The sequence below is a fragment of the Grampus griseus genome, assembly GCF_964374135.1.
Source record: "Grampus griseus genome assembly, chromosome: 3".
Taxonomy (NCBI): Eukaryota; Metazoa; Chordata; class Mammalia; order Artiodactyla; family Delphinidae; genus Grampus; species Grampus griseus.
In genome coordinates this window covers 50,069,231-50,091,478 of record NC_139019.1, presented here as the reverse complement: position 1 = coordinate 50,091,478, position 22,248 = coordinate 50,069,231, and positions in this window count along the sequence as shown.

Genomic DNA, 22,248 nt, shown 5'->3' with positions numbered 1-22,248 from the left:
ATAGGAATATACATATCGATAATTACCTTAGATGTAAATGGATTAAACGCTCCAACCAAAAGACATAGACTGGCTGAATGGATACAAAAACAAGACCCGTATATATGCTGTCTACAAGAGACCCACTTCAGACCTAGGGACACATACAGACTGAAAGTAAGGGGATGGAAAAAGATATTCAATGCAAATAGAAATCAAAAGAAAGCTGAAGTAGCAATTCTCATATCAGACAAAATAGACTTTAAAATAATTACTATTACAAGAGACAAAGGACATTACATAATGATCAATAGATCAATCCAAGAAGAAGATATAACAATTGTAAATATTTATGCACCCAACATAGGAGCACCTCAATACATAAGGCAAATGCTAACAGCCATAAAAAGGAAAATTGACAGTAACACAATAATAGTCGGGGACTTTAACACCCCACTTTCACCCATGGACAGGTCATCCAAAATGAAAATAAATAAGGAAACACAAGCTTTAAATTACACATTAGACAACATGGACTTAATTGATATTTACAAGACATTCCATCCAAAAACAACAGAACATGCTTTCTTCTCAAGTGCTCATGGAACATTCTCCAGGAGAGATCATATCTTGGGTCACAAATCAAGCCTTGGTCAATTTAAGAAAATTGAAATCATATCAAGTATCTTTTCTGACCACAACGCTATGAGACTAGATATCAATTACAGGAAAAAAACTGTAAAAAATACAAACACATGGAGGATAAGCAATATGTTACTAAATAACCAAGTGATCACTAAAGAAATCAAAGAGGAAATCAAAAAATAGCTAGAAACAAATGACAATGAAAACACGACGACCCAAAACCTATGGGATGGAGCAAAAGCAGTTCTAAGGGGGAAGTTTATCACAATACAATCCTAACTCAAGAAACAAGAAACATATCAAATAAGCAATCTAACCTTACACCTAATGCAATTAAGGAAAGAAGAACAAGAATACCCAAAGTTAGCAGAAGGAAAGAAATCATAAAGATCAGATCTGAAATAAATGAAAAAGAAATGAAGGAAACAATAGCAAAGATCAATAAAACTAAAAGCTGGTTCTTTGAGAAGATAAACAAAATTGATAAACCATTAGCCAGACTCATCAAGAAAAAAAGTGAGAAGACTCAAATCAACAAAATTAGAAATGAAAATGGAGAAGTAACAACTGACATGTAGAAATACAAAGGATCATGAGAGACTACTATAAGCAACTATAGGCCAATAAAATGGACAACCTGGAAGAAATGGACAACATCTTAGAAAAGTACAACCTTCCAAGACTGAACCATAAAGAAAGACAATATGAACAGACCAATCACAAGCACTTAAATTGAAACTATGATTAAAAATCTTCCAACAAACAAAAGCCCAGGATCAGATGGCTTCACAGGTGAATTCTATCAAACATTTAGAGAAGAGCTAAAACCTATCCTTCTCAAACTCTTCTAAAATATAGTGGAGAGAGGGACACTTCCAAACTCATGCTACGAGGCCACTATCACCCTGATTCCAAAACCAGACAAAGACGTCACAAAAAATGAAAACTACAGGCCAGTATCCCTGATGAACATAGATGCAAATATCCTCAACAAAATACTAGCAAACAGAATCCAACAGCACATGAAAAGGATCATACACCATGATAAAGTGGGATTTATCCAAGGAATGCAAGGATTCTTCAATATACACAAATCAGTTAATGTGATATACCATATTAACAAATTGAAGGATAAAAACAATATGATCATCTCAATAGATGCAGAAAAAGCTTTTGACAAAATTCAACACCGATTTATGATAATAACTCTCCAGAAAGTGGGCATAGAGGGAACCTACCTCAACATAATAAAGAACAAATATGTCAAACCCACAGCAAACATCATTTTCAATAGTGAAAAACTGAAGCCATTTCCTCTAAGATCAGGAACAAGACAAGGTTGCCCACACTCACCACTATTATTCAACATAGTTTTGGAAGTTTTAGCCATGACAATAAGAGAAGAAAAATAAAAGTAATCCAAATTGGAAAAGAAGAAGTAAAACTCTCACTCTTTGCAGAGGACATGATACTATACATAGAGAATCCTAAAGATGCCACCAGAAAACTACTAGAGCTAATCAATAAATTTGGTAAAGTAGCAGGATACAAAATTAATGCACAGAAATCTCTTGCATTCCTATACGCTAATGATGAAAAATCTGAAAGAGAAATTAAGGAAACACTCCTATTTACCATTGCAACAAAAAGAATAAAATACCTAGGAATAAACCTACATAAGGAGACAAGAGACCTATATGCAGAAAACTATAAGACAATGATGAAAGGAATTATAGATGATACAGACAGATGGGGGAATATACCATGTTCTTGGATTGGAAGAATCAACATTGTGAAAATGACTATACTACCCAAAGCAATCTACATATGCAGTACAATCCCTTTCAAACTACCAATGGCATTTTTCACAGAACTAGAACAAAAAATTTCACAATTTGTATGGAAACACCTAAGACCCTGAATAGCCAAAGCAATCTTGAGAAAGAAAAGCTCCCTGACTGCAGACTATACTACAAAGTGACTGTAATCAAGACAGTATGGTACGGGCACAAAACCAGAAATATAGATCAATGGAACGGGATAAAATGCCCAGAGATAAACCCACACACATATGGTCACCTTATTTTTGATAAAGGAGGCAAGAGTATACAATGGAGAAAAGACATTCTCTTCCATAGATGGTGCTAGGAAAACTCGACAGCCACATGTAAAAGAATGAAAATAGAACACTTTCTAACAGCATACACAAAAATAAACTCAAAATGGATTAAAGACCTAAATGGAAGGCCAGACACTATCAAACTCTTAGAGGAAAACATAGGCAGAACACTCTAGGACATAAATCACAGCAAGATCCTTTTTGACCCACCTCCTAGAGAAATGGAAATAAAAACAAAAATAAACAAATGGGACCTAATGAAACTTCAGAGCTTTTGCACAGCAAAGGAAACCATAAACAAGATGAAAAGACAACCGTCAGAATGGGAGAAAATATTTGCCAATGAAGCAACTGACAAAGGATTAATCTCCAAAATATATAAACAGCTCATGCAGCTCAATATCAAAAAAAACAAATAACCAAATCCAAAAATGGGCAGAAGACCTAAATAGACATTTCTCCAAAGAAGATATACAGATTGCCAACAAACACGTGCAAGGATGCTCAACATCACTAATCATTAGAGAAATGCAAATCAAAACCACAATGAGGTATCACTTCATACCAGACAGAATGGTCATCATCAAAAAATCTACAAAAAATAAATGCTAGAGAGGGTGTGGACAAAAGGGAACCCTCTTGCACTGTTGGTGGGAATGTACATTGATACAGCCACTATGGAGAACAGTATGGAGGTTCGTTAAAAAACTAAAAATAAAACTACCATATGACCCAACAATCCCACTACTGGGCATATACCCTGAGAGAACCCTATTTCAGAAGAGACATGTATCGCAATGTTCCCTACAGCTCTATTTACAATAGCCAGGACATGGAAGCAACCTAGGTGTCCATGGACAGATGAATGGATAAAGAAGATATGGCACATGTATACAATGTTATATTACTCAGCCGTAAAAAGAAATGAAGTTGACTTATTTGTAGTGAGGTAGATGGACCTAGAGTCTGTCATACAGAATGAAGTAAGTCAGAAAGAGAAAAACAAATACTTTATGCTAATACATATGTATGGAATCTAAAAAAAAAAATGGTTCTGATGAACCTAGGGGCAGGACAGGAATAAAGATGCAGACATTGAGAATGGACTTGAGGACATGGGGAGAGGGAAGGTCAAGCTGGGACAAGGTGAGAGAGTGGCACTGACATATATACTCTACCAAATGTAAAACAGATAGCTAGTGGGAAGAAGCTGCATAGCACAGGGATATTAGCTTGGTGCTTTGTGACCATCTAGAGGGGTGAGACAGGGAGGGTGGAAGGGGATATGGGGATATACCTATACATATACTGGATAGACAAATAGGGGTTTTTCTCATGCATCAATAACAGGAGGAAGATTCCAAAGAAAAGAAATAAGAAAGAAGGTGAGAACTCTTTCAGAAACATAAGTTACAGAAACAAAAGAGGATAGCCATGTCTCCCAGAAGCCCAGATGTTTAATTGTTTTTCTCTACTAAACCCTTTATGAGCATTTTTGAGTCAGGAACTTTCTTGACCTTGGTCCTGACACATCCTGGGAGAGAAAGCAGTCTGAAGCTGGCTCCTAGGGGTCAATATTAAGTCTCAGGATATTTTTAGCTATGAAGGAACACCTTCATGTTTTTCTTTCCCAGACTATTTTCCCTTCCCCCATGTCCCCAGGGTAATGTAATCTTATTTGGGGAACATTTTAAACATTGTCTACTATGCCTACGTATTATAAAAACCAATCTTGGGAAATTACAAAATGATAGGGTTAATTTTAGGTAGTATCTCTTGAGAACCCACTACTTATTAAGCACCAACTGCTCTCATGAATTTATTTTTAAAATTACTTGAATAACCCCATGAAATAGGTATACTAGTATTACTGAGATGAAGCGGGCATAATGCTTTGAAGTATGAATTTTAGGGCTGTCCTCCCTGACTTTGAATTCTGGCTATGTCATTTGCTAGACTAGCTGTGTGAGGTTGGGCTTTTTTCCTAAACATCCTGTGCCTAATTTTCTTATCTGTAAGGAGGGAATAATAATAACAGTTTTGTTGTGAAGAGTAACTGATTTAACATCTATATATTTAAAACTCTGAGAACAGTGCCTGGCATATAGTAGACACACAGTGAAAATTAGCTATTATTATTTTCTTAATTTTTTAGATGAGGAAACAGGCTTGGGGAGGTAACATAATTTGCTTAGGACTATACAGATGGCCAGTGAGATAATTCGGCTTCACACCCAGGTTGTAAGTGTCTAAAGACCTCTAAGAAGTGCTGTCCTATTGCACTCACTGTGACAAAGGGCCAGAGATTTTCAGTTCAAAGTAAGTGTACCACATAGCCTCTGTCTGTCTCCAGCTGTGATCGCTTTCCTTTGCCATGCTGCTATCTCCAAGAAGCTGCCAGGTATGAACTTCATCATTGGAAGCCCTTGCCCTCTAGGTGTGTCAATGGGGTGGGTCGTGGGGAAGCTGGCAGAAAAATCAGAGGGAGAGAGGAGTATGGTAGGGGTATAGTTTTTCTCTTGATTTCCTGTGGGTATGATGCCCTTTGAGCTAACTGTATCCCTTTGGCCTAGTAATTGCAGTGGATCAACAGGCTTGTCTAAAACAAGGCATGTGACATGGCAGCTTTTGGAATGGTGCGTCCAGCAGCAATGTCAAAGGAATCATGGCACTTCAGTGCAAATGTAACAGAACAGGGAACAGACTCCCAGAGGAGGTGCAGCCTTCGAGTCTAATCCCAAGGCCTCTCTTGAATCTTTGCTTTTCCCTCCCAAATGGGAAGAAATGTAACCCTGGAGTCCTAGCCTCTGCAGCCAGTGACTGACCCTTCTCTATATGCCTGAGGTGGAGTAGGGCAGGGAATCATAGTATTTTCCCCTTAGGATTAAAGACTTTGTTATTTGATCAGGGCTCCTATAGCTCCACTCAGTGAGTTTCAGATAGACTTCTGACCCACCCAGAGGCTGGAGAACTAGACAGGGCATGTCACATGTATTGAGGGTCTTGAGCTGCTTGCTAGATACCCTTCCAAATACATCACTAATCTAGAATGCTTATGAGGAAAGGGGTTTGCTCATTAGCATTGTAACTACTAATATTTTATTATTCTTGATTGATTTAGATAGATTGGCCCAAGGTTTATTAGAACTGGTGTATTAATTTGCTTTTTGTTCAGGAAGATGCCTAATGAACTGGGAGCTGTCTGAGCTAGTGCCTATGAATGATTTATGTGGTCAGCAATTGATCAATCATCTTTCATTTGGAAACTTGCACTTTTGAGGGAAATATGAATTTGATCTAAATTTAGACCAAAGTCTTGAAAAAAGAAATAGAAATGATTTGAAACTTGCCCTGCTGTGACATTAGCAAATGAGCATGTGGCGTTTACATTCAGGACCAGGTCCTCACTTTCCCAAAAGAGAGACCTGGGTGAGATACTTAATGTTTGGCCTCAGTTACCAATTTGTGAAAAAGGACAACAGTATCCACATTTTTTTCTTCCTTTCCTGAGATGTTGAGAATTTAGTCACAAATAAAACCGACATGATATTTATTGAATGTCTATAATCTAGGCCTCATTTATAATGGTAGAAAAAATATAAGATAGGTTTATGCCTTTCTGAGAATTAGTTTTGCCATCTGTAAAATGGGAGCCTTGGATTCAACAAATAATTCTGTTAATCTCTACAGTTGGTGAAAATTATATTCATTTATTAAACATTTATTAGATGTAGGCACTATACTAAGCATATATATATATATACACACACACACATATATAGTATATATATTAGTTGTCACTAATTTTTTACCCATATTTTAGAGCTGGGGAAACTAGAACTAGGGAAGGTTAGAGTAACTTACCCAAGATACACAGCCAGGAGAGCATGAACCTTAGCCTCTGATCTTAGCCACTACCCTACCCTTCCTCTTGAGAGTCTCTCCTCTGCTTGTTGTTGTATTTGGCTTATGGGGTGCATTTCATCTATGCCTAGACAGCTGTCTACCACTCTTCATTTTCTAAATCTTTTGTAACAAACATCATGATCACCAGCCAGTGATGGAGGACTTTTGAGTTACTGCCTAAGCAATTAATCTAGACCAGGATTTCTCAACCTCAGCACTACTGACATTTTTGTCCAGATAGTTCTCTTTATGAGGATCTGCCATGTGTAATGTAGGATGTTTAGAATCATCCATGGCCTCAACTCATTAGATGCCAGTAGCAACCCTCCAGTTGTGACAACTAAAAATATCTCTGGAAATGTCCTCTGGGGGCAAAGTTACTCCAGGTTGAGAACTACTAAGCTAGACCTTGACCATGGATTTATAATATGTCTTGTGGGGTGTGTGTGTGTGTGTGTGTGTGTGTGTGTGTGTGTGTGTGTGTGTGTGTGTGTGTGTGTGTGTTATGTAAAGCACTTTGGACACTTAATAATGCTGACAGGGGCCAGCTGGCCAATGAATTTATAGTTATAGGAACCACCTGTTTTCATATTGTTAAAATGATGATTGCATTATATGGAACACATGCAATAGGGTATGAGCTGTATATATAGTGTCAGATTTCTGTGCTCTTTTGTGGATTCTGTAGAGTAGCCTATGAGTTATTCCATGGAGAAGCTGTGTAGGTTAGCAGTAAGGGCACAAGCTGGAGTGAGGTGACCTGGTTTCTATGCACAGCACCTCCACTGCTCCACAAAGCTTACACTTCTTTGGGCCTCAGTTTTATTTACCAAATGAGGAAATTAGGCCAGAATATCTCCTAGGTGTTTTCTTGCTTTAATAATTAACAATTTTCTATCCAAATACTGAATTACTCATATGGCAAATTAGTTCTTTCTGAGCATATTATAGTTTGTGACAGTGAGACTACTGATTCAGTTATAATGCAGCAATTAATGCCACCCCCTCCCAGTTCATTCTTGGATTTTTTGATGTCCTTTTCACATATAAATCTTAAATATTGCTAGTCAGAGCTTGGTTATCAGTCTTGGAGAGGTCTGCCTCAAAGAAATTAGGAAAATTTTCCAGTTGGGCTATAGCTGGCCTAATGGAATGAAGAAATCCTTCCCCAAACCAGATTTTTGTTTGTGCTACACAAATTGTATCCGGCAAGACCTCAATTTTGTAAAAACAAAACAAAACAAAACAAAACCAAACCAAGCCTAGTATATTGACCTCCCCTTGCACTATCCAGGTAGGGATGCTTTGGTTTGTCTTATTTCCTCCACCACAAAGATGTAAAGAAGAGGGCAGCAAATACTACAGGGATTCTGTCACATGGCCCCAGAGTTCCATTGGTTGGAGATTCCATTAAAACATTTGTTTTTGAGACAGAAAAGTACAGTGTGACAGCAGCACTATTATGTGAATCATGCCTCCTAGAATTATGCAGTGGGGAGGTCTGATCAGTAGCCAAGGTTTCTGCCCAGCACAGGTTTCTGGTGGCAATGCTGGGGGGCTTTAAGTTAGGGGATCAGCATCTGTGCTTGTGTGCAATTCAGGAAGAAAGACCATTACAGAGAATGCCATTGGATAGAGTAGTGCACACGTTGCCAAAGACCTTGTAGTGGCTCTTAAAGGGTGTCTCAAGCTCAAAATGCCCAAAACTCATCTGATCATGTACTTGCTACTGCTTCTATGTGCCTTCACCTAATAAATGACACCATCATTCTCCCTCCTACCCAAGCCAGAAAACCGCATGAATTCCTTGATTTTTCTCACTTTTTCTTTCCCCACACAAATATAATAACAAAGTCCTGTCAATTTTTCCTGCTTATTTCTGTCACACTACCTCACTTCTATCCATCCCCACTGTTGATACTTAGTCCAGGCCACCATTGCCACCTGCCTGGGCTGCTTCTATCACCTCCTAACAGGGGTCCTAACCAATAGTTCTTCCCCTATACCATCGAGGCTCTATGCTTAAATCACAGTGCTTTTCCCTGAACTGCAATTTGAGCATGATATTCTCATGCTTGAAATACTGGAGTGGCTTCTCATTGCCCTTAGGCTTCCTATCATGGTTTTTAAGGCTTATCTCAACCTGGCCTTGCTTATACCTCTGATGCTGCCTCTTCCTACCTTGTACTCTGTGCTCCAGCCACATGGAAATAATCCAAGACATTGAGTTCCCTCTTATCTCCAGGCCATTTTCCATACTGCTCTCCCTACTTCAAACACTATAAAAGAACATTAGCATCTCATGGCCAAGAAGGTAGGAGTATTTAGTCATTGGAAAAACTGCTATCTGCAAAGCATTTCTTAACAGGCCATTTATCAATTGGAAATTTCTGGTTGAGAGCACAGAAAACCTGTGGTTTAATTTCCAAAACTTGCACCTCAGGGCCTTTTCTTACTTTCACTTTTTTCTCTCTCTAATCTAAGCATATAAAAATAAAGGGATGCCTTTGTGAAGGTGGGATGTTAGTTTTTCTGATGATAATTAAGCCAAAGAAAGATTCTGAAATACAAAGACCTGATCTCAATTTTCAAAGTTTATACCATTGGTGCACCATGTTTATACCATTAGTGCACATTTCATGCCTATACTGATGGGAAATGGGTGTAAGTTGTGAAGTGTTTGGAATTAAAGACAAATTTAGAGAAAGAAGAGCAAAGCTTTGGATGTGGAAGACAAAAGGAGTAAGGGTTAAAGTGTAGGTACAAAACTTCATTGGAAATGATCATTTAAAAACAGGGATTATTATAGGATTATATGAAATCATCTGTGAAACTTTAGAAAATTGTAAAGCACTATAGAATTTAAAGAATCTTTCATTCATTAAAAATATAAAGATTAAGTCACATACTACTAGAATTGGAAGGATTCCTCATATTAGTGATGAGGAAATTGAAGCCCAGAGAGGTTAAATATTCTGGTCATCATCACACAGCAAGTTAGTGGTGAACTGGACTACCACTGTGGCCAGCAGAAAGGGGATTTCTCAGAACATTTTAGATCCTCCCTACCATTTCTTGGCAGTCTTGCCTCTTCTCTACTGCCAGAGCTGGCCACTTCCCACTAATCACTGTTCTCCATCTCAAGTTTTCTGCATTTCAGAAGGAGAGGGATGGGTGGCAGCAGACACAGGGTTAGTGGTCTTTAAATCTCCTTTGAATTGAAATGGGTCAGGTAAGGGCCAAAGTCTTATTTTCTCTTTGAGTGCTTTCTCCCTTAGAGATTAGTTAATATACTCACTATGAATAGGTTCTGAGATACAGAAAATTCTTTGGAGAACTCTGAGTTGTGCCAATTTTCCCCTTCCAGATTGGCTTGCCTGCACCACAACTACTGCAAGTCAGGAAAATGGCGCCAGCTTGGTATCATGAGGACTGCGATAATAGTGTTAGGGAGAAATTGGAGACATTGGCTGGAGTGAGGAGCAAAAAACTGAGCCCTTGGCCAGATCCTGAGAATATTCTTCTCCCTCACATCCCTCTTCTCTTACATCTAGGGGTAGATGGTTATACTGAAGGGAGAAAATTATTTGGGAAGGATGATGCCATGGTAGACATACAAGCGTGCTTCATGTAAAACAGATTTGTCTGGTAAGGATGGTGTGATCGAGCCAGAATGAGGCATGGGTGGGGAGCCCTGGGCAAGGCTCCATCCCTAAAACCTGCCAGACATGGAACATGGTAGAAGACTGGCCTTTGACCCACACCTTGGATGGATATTATTAACCAAAGTTACTAATACTCTCAGGAAAAGGAGCACACATAAGACAGAGAAAAAAAAAAAAGACACCTGAATAGCACAACTGCTCAAAAAATGTTATTTGATAATTAACTTATATAACATCAAGATTGTATAAAAAAACAGTTGATATCCTGGAAAATATAAAAGTGAAGATTGTTAAAGTGAAGCAGGAACAAGTATTTTTAAGGAATAACCAAGAGGAACCATAGAGATGACAAATATAATAGCAAAATCAAGAATATAAGATATAATAAATAGCAGAATTAATATAAGCAACATCTGAGGAAATATGTGAGAGGAATTAAAAGATGGAATATATAAAAGAAATGCTAAGAGAATGGAATATAGATTGGAAGATCTCACAGAGTGTAAAACAGAAGAGATAAGGGAAAGCCACTCCTGAACACGCTACTCATTAAAATATTCAAATTGGAGAACACAAAACACAGAGAGAATACTACAAGTTTCCAGAAGGACAGTGTAGCCCACCTTCAAAAAACAAGAATTAGGTTTCCATCTGACTACTCAACAGTGACCACAAGACACCTTAGAGTAATAAACTTAAAATGTTGAAATAAAGCAACTGTGAATCTAGAATTTTATATCCAGCAAAAATATTATTCAAATATGATGGCACAATAAATATATTCACAGGTATATAATACCTCAGAATATCTACAATACAAAACAACTTCTCTGGAAACATATTTAGAGGAACTAGTCTAACAATGAGAATTTAGAAGGATCTAGGAGTTACCTGAACATTTAACTTGGTATATTTGATTGTCTAATTAAGCTAGGAAGCCGCTTATTCCAAGTCTCAGCAATTCCACTTCTAGGTATTTATTCAAAACAAATGAAAACAAATTTCACACAAGGATGTGTGCTAAAATGTTCATAGCAGCTTTATTCATAACAACCACAAATATAAGTCAGATATCCATCAACAGGTGAATGAATAAATTATTCATCTTGTATTCACAGAATGGAATTCTACTCAAATTAAAAGGAACAAATTACTGATACATTTGACAACATGGATGAGTCTCAAAAAGATTTTGCTAAGCCAAAGAAGCCAGGCACAAAATCATGTATACTGTATGATTCCATTTATATAATATTCTAGAAAGGGGAAATATAATATATAATGATACGAAGTAGATCAGCAATTGTCTGGGGTTGAGTGTATGTGGGTAAAAGTAGAGTAAGGTTTTCCCCTTGAATGTCCTGTATTTATAAATCTTGGATTCAAAGAATAAATGGAAAATACAGAGAAAACAGCCCTTACTAATATGGAAATATTTTTCAAAATGTTCAAGAGTTTTGAAGGTCATACTGGTAAGGCTTTTGGAGGGTAGTTGCATTTCCATTTGTTAGGAGTAGTATTAAGCTCATGCTATAAAATACAGTTTATCCTAGATGGTGATTTCAAAAAGCTAGGTGGGCATGCTATTAAAGGCCTGTCCTTCAGTTTTCTGGGTGTTGATCTCCCACTGGTTCCTTTATAACCTGATTCTTCCATTTGCAATATCAAGGATCAAATTACTCCAAGTTATACCCTTCTGTGCTTACAGTCATTCAGAAAAAGACCTCAGTGAACTGGAAGCCCAAGAAAAAATGCCAACAGAGGAGACCGAAAAACAAAACAAACCATCAGTTCCCAGGGAAAGCAGAAGATCCAACTGAAAAGAACCTTTTATTTAATCTTGTCTCACTTGAGTAGATAATACTCCCAAAGGGAAATCAGCTAAAAGGCAAGGACTTCTAATATGTGTCAATATCTGGGTATACTGTTCAAGTCAGGGGTGAAAAGTGTGAAATCCAAGTACCACAAATATAAATGTTAACCTCACTAATAATTAAGATTTTTTAAAAGCTTAGTAATTATAAGAGGCCCTTTGGGTCCTTCATGAAGCAGATGCATAAACAATATTAGACATGCAGATTTATTGGGGGAAACAAGCCTGAAGGACAGAGAGGAGGGGAAACAGGAGGAGGCATTGTAGAGTCTTCAGACCACAATATAGGTCTGACACTTGTGAAAGGAGAGAGGAAAGGAAGAGGATTGGGTAGGTAGGCCTTTAGTCTGCTGTATAGCTCTGAGAAATTTATGGCCAATAGAGTCCCTGAGCAGAGATTGCCTGTTAGCAGAATCTTGTGTTGGTCAGAAATGATCTGGTTCTAGTACCTTGCTGTGCTTAGTTATTGGCTGGGAGGAGCCTGTAGGGAGCATGACCGTAACATGTATGCTACAATGCATCCAAAGATGCATTGTACTCTTAGGTAAAATCAAAGTCTATAAAACTCTTGCTAAGTCATATAGTATGGATAGAGAGGCAAAAAAAAAAAAAAATTAAAGAGAGAATTTAAAAAAATTGTATACTATAGGTTAACATCATTGGAAATTTCATCAGGAAACAGGAGTGTGCCCTCAATTATGGACTACTATTGATAGAAAACTTGTTTTTAATCCAGTAGAAGTGATGGAGATTCACTCAAGATATCTTCACTCTCTTGCTTGGCTCTCTTGTTACCAAAAATATTCATTTTTAGATAACTGGCTAGGCCACGGGTGCAGTCTATGAAAAATGTGGTAATTTTCTTGTCATGAACATGTACAATTACCTAACTAAAAACACAAAAGTGGGACTATTAATTTTGTGTATATTGGAGAGTTAATATTTATTCATATACATGACCAGTAGTTGATCTTGTTTCCCAACTATGCTGATTTGTGAGGAAGTAAAAGAAGATAAACTCTTTTCAAATGATCAGGATAAGACTTCCATTTAAATTTCAAGCTTATGAAATTTGTCTTTTTGTTTCCTATTAGGAAAATATCTAGGGTCTCTTTTGCAGTTGACTTTAGGATTCTGCTTGCAGTGAAAAGTGCTCTCTTGTAGTATTTCTGTCTCTTCCAATACCAGTCCATAACTTCATGTAAGAAAGACAGAATCTAGGAGAGGTTTCAATAAATCTGGAACAGCATTAACTCAAGATTACCCATATTTTCTTAGTATCACAAGTTAAGTCAGTGCTGAGGGAGAAGAGAAATACAATGTAAACCAGTGATTTTGTAGTTTATTATTTTTTAAGTATTTGATAGTACTCTAAGAGGGGAAAATATTTTTACCTTGCAGGTGTTCTTCTATTAGGTTGTATATTATTTCAGAAAATGAAACTGAAAATTCTGTTTATGAATAGTGGTTTAATTAGAGTAGTTATAAAAATAAGAACAAAATTGTTAGTAAATGGAAGTTCGGCATCCTATGAAAGCATTCATTTTATACGTGGAACACTTACATATGGAACAACTTTCTAACTATACAATGAAGTATTATTACAATTTGAAATCATTTTTCTTCCTTAGTTAATAATATGGGAATATGCTTCTTTGTTCTTTAGTGTACCTAGAAGTTACCATTGATTTGAGCTATATTGCACCTAATTTCTCTTTCATTGAAGAAGGGAAAAACATAGGTGAAATAAATCACAAAATTTGTACTTATAAACATTAACTCCTAGTTTTGGGTATGTGTCAGTTAATGACTTCTTTTCTGTCGCTTTCCCTATATGCTAAAAAATCCCAGTATTTTGGTTTTTGTTTTTTTATCAGCTAACAAAGTACTCCTAGATATGGAAAGGGTTGCCTCAGAGTTGAAGAGTTTCCCATCACAGAGATATTTAAGGGTAGGGATTCTATAGAGGATTCAAGCAAAAGATGGGTGTTTGATTAAGTGAAACCTGAGCCCCTTCATCTCTGGTTGCCAGTCATTATATAAAACTTACTTATGGTCATCAGAATACACCTTACTTCTCACTCTTAGCCCTCTCCAGTAAACTGTACTTCCATCTTTCTAAACCTTTCTTTGAATTAAGCCTAACAAGCATTTGTTAAATACCTGTTATGTGCAAGACTATATATTAGCCATTCTGGAAAAAATCAAATTAACTATAATGTATATGTAATGTAAAACTTTGTATATTTTTTAAAGTTTCCATTTTTTAACAATTAAAACTAGAACAAAAGCAATAAGCACTATATAAAAAAAAGTGAATAAAGTGAACAATAGATAGCTCCTGACCTCAAAGAGCTTACAATTAAAGGGAGATGGATACTTACGAATGATTTCTTAAAGTTCATGAATATTTGGTCATTCTTATCATCCCAACAGTTCTATAACAATACTGTATATTATACAAAACTTATAATGTATATATTTCATTCATGGTTTAGGAATAATTAATAATTTAAAATAATATACTAAATAGCCAAACTAACCAATTAAAATGACTTTCATCATTTACATAGAAAAATAAGTTCTTATATTAAAAACAAACATTAATTTTCTACTCTGTACTAAACACTGTAAGAATGAAGGATTTTTTTAAAGCACAAGTTTCAAGTTATAGGAAATCAATACACATTCATCCTAATCTTCTGCATTTTCTCTATTGTGCAGCAAATACTTCTGGTTATAATAATGACTATGAATCACTGAAAAAGACTCAGTTACACAGACAGGTTAAATATTTACTACTATTTAGGTTTTCTGCCCATTTTTGGATTTGGTTATTTGTTTTTTTGATATTGAGCTGCATGAGCTGCTTGTAAATTGTGGAGATTAATCCTTTGTCAGTTGCTTCATTGGCAAATATTTTCTCCCATCCTGCGGGTTGCCTTTTTGTCTTGTTTATGGTTTCCTTTGCTGTGCAAAAGCTTTTAAGTTTCATTAGGTCCCATTTGTTTATTTTTGTTTTTATTTCCATTTCTCTAGGAGGTGGGTCAAAAAGGATCTTGCTGTGATTTATGTCATAGAGGGTTCTGCCTATGTTTTCCTCTAAGAGTTTGATAGTGTCTGGCCTTACATTTAGGTCTTTAATCCATTTTGAGTTTATTTTTGTGTATTGTGTTAGGGAGTGTTCTAATTTCACTCTTCTACATGTAACTGTCTAGTTTTCCCAGCACCACTTATTGAACAGGCTGTCTTTTCTCCATTGTATGTTCCTACCTCCTTTATCAAAAATAAGGTGACCGTATATGCGTGGGTTTATCTCTGGGCTTTCTCTCCTGTTCCATTGATCTATATTTCTGTTTTTGTGCCAGTGCCATACTGTCTTGATTACTGTAGCTTTGTAGTATAGTCTGAAGTCCAGGAGACTGATTCCTCCAGCTCCAGTTTTCTTTCTCAAGATTGCTCTGGCTATTTGGGGTCTTTTGTTTTCCATACAAATTGTGAAATTTTTTCTTCTAGTTCTTTGAAAAATGCCATTGGTAGTTTGATAGGGATTGCATTGAATCTATAGATTGCTTTAGGTAGTATAGTCATTTTCACAATGCTGCCTCTTCCAATCCAAGAACATGGTATATCTCTCCATCTGTTTTTATCATCTTTAATGTCTTTCATCAGTGTCTTACCATTTTCTGCATACAGGTCTCTTGTCTCCTTAGGTAGGTTTATTCCTAAGTATTTTATTCTTTTTGTTGCAATGGTAAATGGGAGTGTTTCCTTAATTTCTCTTTCAGATTTTTCATCAGGAGTGCAATAGACATTTCTCCAAAGAAGATATACAGAATGCCGACAAACACATGATAGGATGCTTAACATCACTAATCATTAGAGAAACACAAATCAAAACTACAATGAGGTATCATTGCATACCAGTCAGAATGGCCATCATCAAAAAATCTACAAACAATAAATGCTGGAGAGGGTGTGGAGAAAAGGGAACCCCTTGCACTGTTGGCAGGAATGTAAATTGATACAGCCACTATGGAGAACAGTATGGAGGTTCCTTAAAAAACTAAAATTAGAACTACTATATGACCCAGCAATCCCACTACTGGGCATATACCCTGAGAAAACCATAATTCAAAAGGACACATGTACTCCAATGTTCATTGCAGCTCTATTTACAATAGCCCGGAGATGGAAACAACCTAAGTGCCCATTATTGGATGAATGGATAAAGAAAATGTGGCACATATATACAATGGAATATTACTCAGCCATAAAAAGAAATGAAATTGAGTTATTTGTAGTGAGGTGGATGGACCTAGAGTCTGTCATACAGAGTTAAGTAAGTCAGAAGGAGGAAAACAAATACCATATGCTAACACATATATATGGAATCTAAAAAAAAAAAAAAAGGGGGGGGATCTGATGAACCTAGGGGCAGGACAGGAATAAAGACATAGAGAATGGACTTGAGGACATGGGGAGGGGGAAAGGTAAGATGGGATGAAGTGAGAGAGTGACATGGACATATATACACTAATGTAAAATAGATAGCTAGTGGGAAGCAGCCACATAGCACAGGGAAATCAGCTCGGTGCTTTGTGACCCCCTAGAGGGGTGTGATAGGGAGGGTGGGAGGGAGATACAAGAGGGAGGAGATATGGAGATATATGTATACGTATAGCTGATTCACTTTGTTATAAAGCAGAAACTAACACATCATTGTAAAGCAATTATACTCCAATAAAGATGTTAAAAAAAATTTACTGCTAAAGGCACGAAGTTTGACTAAAACAAAATTGAAAGTTGCTCTAAAATAATAGGTAAAGTAAAAGGGTTTCATGTTTAAAAGTTTGTTTTTACTAAAAGTTCAGTTTGTTGGGACACTTCATCCCCATACTCTTCTGAAAAATTGTGGTTTCAGTAAATTCTTCATTTTATTTACATTTATCCACCTATATATGCATCTACATTTAGTGTTAGCAACACTAGGAAATAAAAAGAGTAAAGAAATTCTGGGACTTAACAAGTATGGACTGTGTAATTTTTTCACATTCTTAACCAATGAAACATAAAAATGAGAAGGTCTTTGGACAAAAAAGACTGATTTAAATGGCCATAGGCAAGAATCAAATAAAAGACATGGCTGCTACAACTTTTGTTTAATCTCCTGAGTGCACTGAGGTGTTTTAGAACAGAGATTCAGTTAAGGTTCTGGGACCCAGAAATTTCTTTCAATAAGACAAAATTGTTACAGTAAAAGGCATGAAAGGTATGTCTCTCTCTTGAAAACCTAATTGGTCCTTGTTTCCAGCAATGTATTAGACAGAGAAAGACGGAACAAGGCATGGGATAGAGAAAATAGAACTAGCACATTAAGAAGTAGGTATATAAAAGAACTGTAGGCGTGGCTAGTGGCACATGGACATGACTTGAACCAAACTGATTCAAAATAATTAAGTATTTAATGTCAAAAAAAAATCACTAATCTGGACTAAAAGCTACCAACCATCTGCAGGTAGGTGAGTCTAAGAAAACTGTTGTCTCCTGAGGGACACACACAACTGCTCAACTCAGCTCTTAGCAGAATGGGTGTGGCTTTGTTCCAACAAAACTTTATTTACAAAAAGATTTGTAAATCTTTTTTGCCAGATATCACCCAAGGGCCAGAGTTTGCCAATTCCTTGTCTAGCTCTTCCATTAAACTATAATGCTATTAACATTGTAAATCATAATTGCCTCATTTATCATGTACTCTCAGAGCCCAACACAGAACCTGGAACAGTGGTCATTCAGCACATTTCTGTTGAATGAATGAATGAATGGCAGTATAGCATTCCACTCTCCTTTTTAAAAGGCCAACATTGTTTCAATTTTATACCTAAAAAAAAATGACATTAACATTTCATCTGCTTCTACTTTAGAAACAAAGTTGTTGGAGGAGGTCATGGAGAGGACATGATTGCCAGTTGAACTGAGAGCTGGACCCAGGCAATCAGAGGCTCCTCACCCCCTCCTTTGTCCTTGGAAAGTACAATATGTCCCGCCCGCCATTCCCCATTCTCATTGTGGGACCTGTTTCAAGGACACAGCCTTGAGGAAGTAAGGTGTTGTTGAGACCATCTGGACTGAATACATGACTGAACCCATTTAAGGTCTCTATGTAAGCTTTTAAGATTCTGGTGGGTGGGTGCTGAAATCTACACCTCTTGTGGCTGCCCAAGATAAGCCTTGTATGTCAGTTCTCTTGCTTATTAAACCTGCCACCTGCCATTCTTGAGTGATCTGCTTCTTTCTTTGGTATCTCCTTACTCTCTGTGTATGGAGGCCAGTTTCAAATTTCAGCTGGGAAACTCCTGGGATTTCGAACCAACAAAAAAGACACCACATGAAGAAGAGGACATGGAACAGATTATTAAAAAAGGAGGGGAAGAAAGAGCCCCTGAAACTTCATCAAGATATGATATCAACACTGCCTCTTTTCTACATTAAAAAGAAATTGGTTGGCATTAGTCATTAACAGTTGAATCCTTTCTTCTGAAGAATCGAAGTAGATTCCCTTATGATTGTGTGGTTTTTTTATTAGACCCGTTTTTAGCCTTGAGGTTTTCCTTTTAGCTATTATATATTCAGTTTTGGACAAATGAAAATCAGTGACTCATTTTGCACCTGGCTGGGGACAGGACCATAGGCCCATCTGGGCAGGGTAGTAGTAGTTGCAGTATGAATGAATTCTCTGAAGAATCAGTGAACAGTAGAATGTGTTTACTAACATCATGTTCTGATTGTACCTCATCCACTTCCAGCTGATGTGTCACTAATGGGTTTGGTGGGTAATCTTCTATATCCTATGGTAAAGATGCTTTAAGAACACATGGGTCCTATTGGCAGTTTTTTATTTCTGATAAGACCTCATTTTAAATACCCAATCACCATGGAAGGGCAAGTAGAGAGCTTGGAAGCAATTGCAAGCTCATTAAATCTTATGAATTTAAAGCACTGGATCGTTAGAAAAATTACTTGACTTAAAAAACTCAGGAAAGGAAAATAATTTGAAAGTTTAATAACCCAGGTATAGTATGAAAATATCAAGTGTAAGACATTGAGGGAAAAGAAGTATTCACCACAATAATTCCCTAACATTTTGCAATTGCAACATGGTTTTGATTGTCTAAATTAGAAATAATTTCTCTCCATTTTCTTAAAAATGATTTGACCTGCATGTTAATTCTTAACCTAAACGTGGATAAAAATGATCTCATTTTGAACTTTGTAAACTCCTGTCTCAGATGAAACTAAGCTGAAGAGTGTCAAATTAGGTGTTGATACCATATTCTGGATAATTTCTTAGATTCATATGTGAGGGAAATGAGTAACAGATGAACTCCCTAACCTCTAAGACAGCGGTCCCCAACCTTTTTGGGACCAGGGACTGGTTTCATGGAAGACAATTTTTCCATGGATGGGGTGATTGGGGGATGGTTTCGGGATGATTCAAGCATATTACAGTTATTGTGCACTTTATTTCTATTATTATTACATTGCAATATATAATGAAATAATTATACAACTCACCATAATGCAGAATCAGTGGGAGCCCTGAGCTTGTTTTCCTGCAACCTGATGGTCCCATCTGGGGTGATGGAAGACAGTGACACCGAAGTGTGTTGCTTATGTCCAGTCTCCTCCGTGATCTCGTTTTGGTGGCTGTCACTGCAGAAAACGCCGCTTCACAAAGAGACAGGATGTTGGAAATGGAAGCAGGCTTTTCAGTGCTTTTGTGGCAATCTCAGGATATTCCGCCTTCACTTTAATCCAGAACGTATGGAGATTTGAAGTTGTCTCAAACATACTTTTAAGGCCACCATCATTTGCGATCTCAAGCGGTTGATCCTCTTCTAGCATGGGCAAAGTCAGTTCACCTGGCTTATTCACAAATGGGTTGTGGATCCATTCCTTCCCAGTTCAGGGGTCTTTTGTGGCTGGGAAGTAATGCTCAAACTCTTTTCAAAGCTGAGATAGGTGGTCATGCACCAGCTGGGAGAAAGAAGGCCCTGGCTCAGTCTCTTTCAAAATCTCTGTTAATGTTTGAAACATGTCAAAAATCCCAATGTTCACTCATCGCCCCCATAATTCTAGTTTGGCTTTGAATGCAGTCACTTTATTTGCCAACTTGAACACAGTTGTCATTCTCCCCTGAAGTGACAGATTGAGTTCATTGAGCAGGTTGAATCTGTCACAGAAGTAAGCAAGTTTTATGACCCATTCTGTGTCACTGAAATGTGCTGCCAGTGGTGACTGTTCTTCTAAAAGAAATCTCTGCAGCAGCTGTCGTAACTCAGAAACTCTGGCCAGTGATCTACCTCTAGAAAGCCATCTCACTTCTGTGTATAAGAGAAGACGTGTGCTCTGCATCCATTTCCTCACAGAGCTGCACGAACAGACGTGAGTTAAGGTCATGTACTTTAATGTGGTTGATAATTTTAATCACATCCTGCAAAACGTTGTTAAGTTCAGGTCACATTTTTCGGCTAGCCAGCCTTTCTCTATGGATGACACAGTGTGTAGACTCACATTCAGAAGCGACCTCTTTGACCCGAGTAGTGATACCAGAAAGCTGTCCAGTCATGGCAGCTGCTCCTTCCGTGAATATATCGACACAAAATGACTAATTCAGTTTTTCTGATACGTAATCATTCAAAGACTTGAATAGTTCTGCAGCTGTAGTGTTAGCTGGCAACAAAAGTGCACATAACATATCCTCATGCACACCCTCCTGAAAAATATATCTCACAAAAACAAGCATTGTTGCCTTGTTGTCAATATCGGTAGACTCATCAACCTGGATTGCATACCACGGTGACTCATTAATCCTCTCCAACAACTGTGCCTCAATATCCTCTGCTATTTCATCAATTTGTCTAGTTATGGTGCTAGCCAAAAGAGGAACACATGCCACCTTTTGAACTGCAGCCTCTCCTAAAAGTTCACAAAGAATGTCCTTAGCAGCAGGCAGGATTAACTCTTCACTAATAGTAAAGGGCTTCTTAGTTTTAACAATGCAGTTAGCCACTAAGAATGATGCTCTCAGTGCAGACGCATTTGATGAAGTGATGGCCTTCAGTAATTGCTTCTGTTCATGTTCCCATTTTTTTCCTCTGAAAAACTCCAAAGGCTTGCCTTTTAATGCAGGGTGGTTAGTCTCGTAGCAAAGCAGTTTTGAAGGTTTCATGGCTTCGTTGGAAAGCAGGTCGCCACATATTATCCAAAGCGGGCTTGGAGAATGTGAATCACCTGTTGCAATGAATGTGTAATTTAAGTAGCACTCTTGGTATTTCCTTTTAAATGCAGCTTTCTTTTTGTGGGCAGTCTTAGAGTCTTCTGCTATCTCATCATTGGGTCTTTCCCCCTTTTCAAAGAAGCTTTCCAGCAATGTTTGTTTTTTACTCATTTTGGCTAGGGTTAGCTTGTGGGTTTAGCAAAACTGTGACTGAGACAAGTACGCAGTGAGGGAGAGAGGCGAGGATGGAAGTGGTAAATAAAATAATGGGCGGGCTATGCGCAGACTAAAGTAAGTGTCGAATTCTGATTTAAAGCCTGCCACCAGATGCAGCTTAATTGTCACTTGCCACTCACTGATAGGGTTTTGAAATGAGTCTGCAAGCAATTGATTTATTATGGTCTTTGTGCAGTCAAACCTCTCTGCTAATGATAATTTGTATTTGCAGCCTCTCCCCAGCACTAGCATCACCGCCTCAGCTCCACCTCAGATCATCAGGCATTAGATTCTCATAAGGAGCGTGCAACCTAGATCCCTCACATGCACAGTTCACAGTGGGATTCATGCTCTTATGAGAATCTAATGCCGCCACTGATCTGACAGGAGGTGGAGCCCAGGTGGTAATGCGAGCAATGGGGAGCAGCTGTAAATACAGATGAAGCTTCGCTCGCTTGCCCGCAGCTCACCTCCTGCTGTGCAGCCCGGCTCCTAACAGGCCACAGACCAGTACTGGCCCATGGCCCGGGTGTTGGGGAGCCCTGCTCTAAGAGGATTCTGGCTT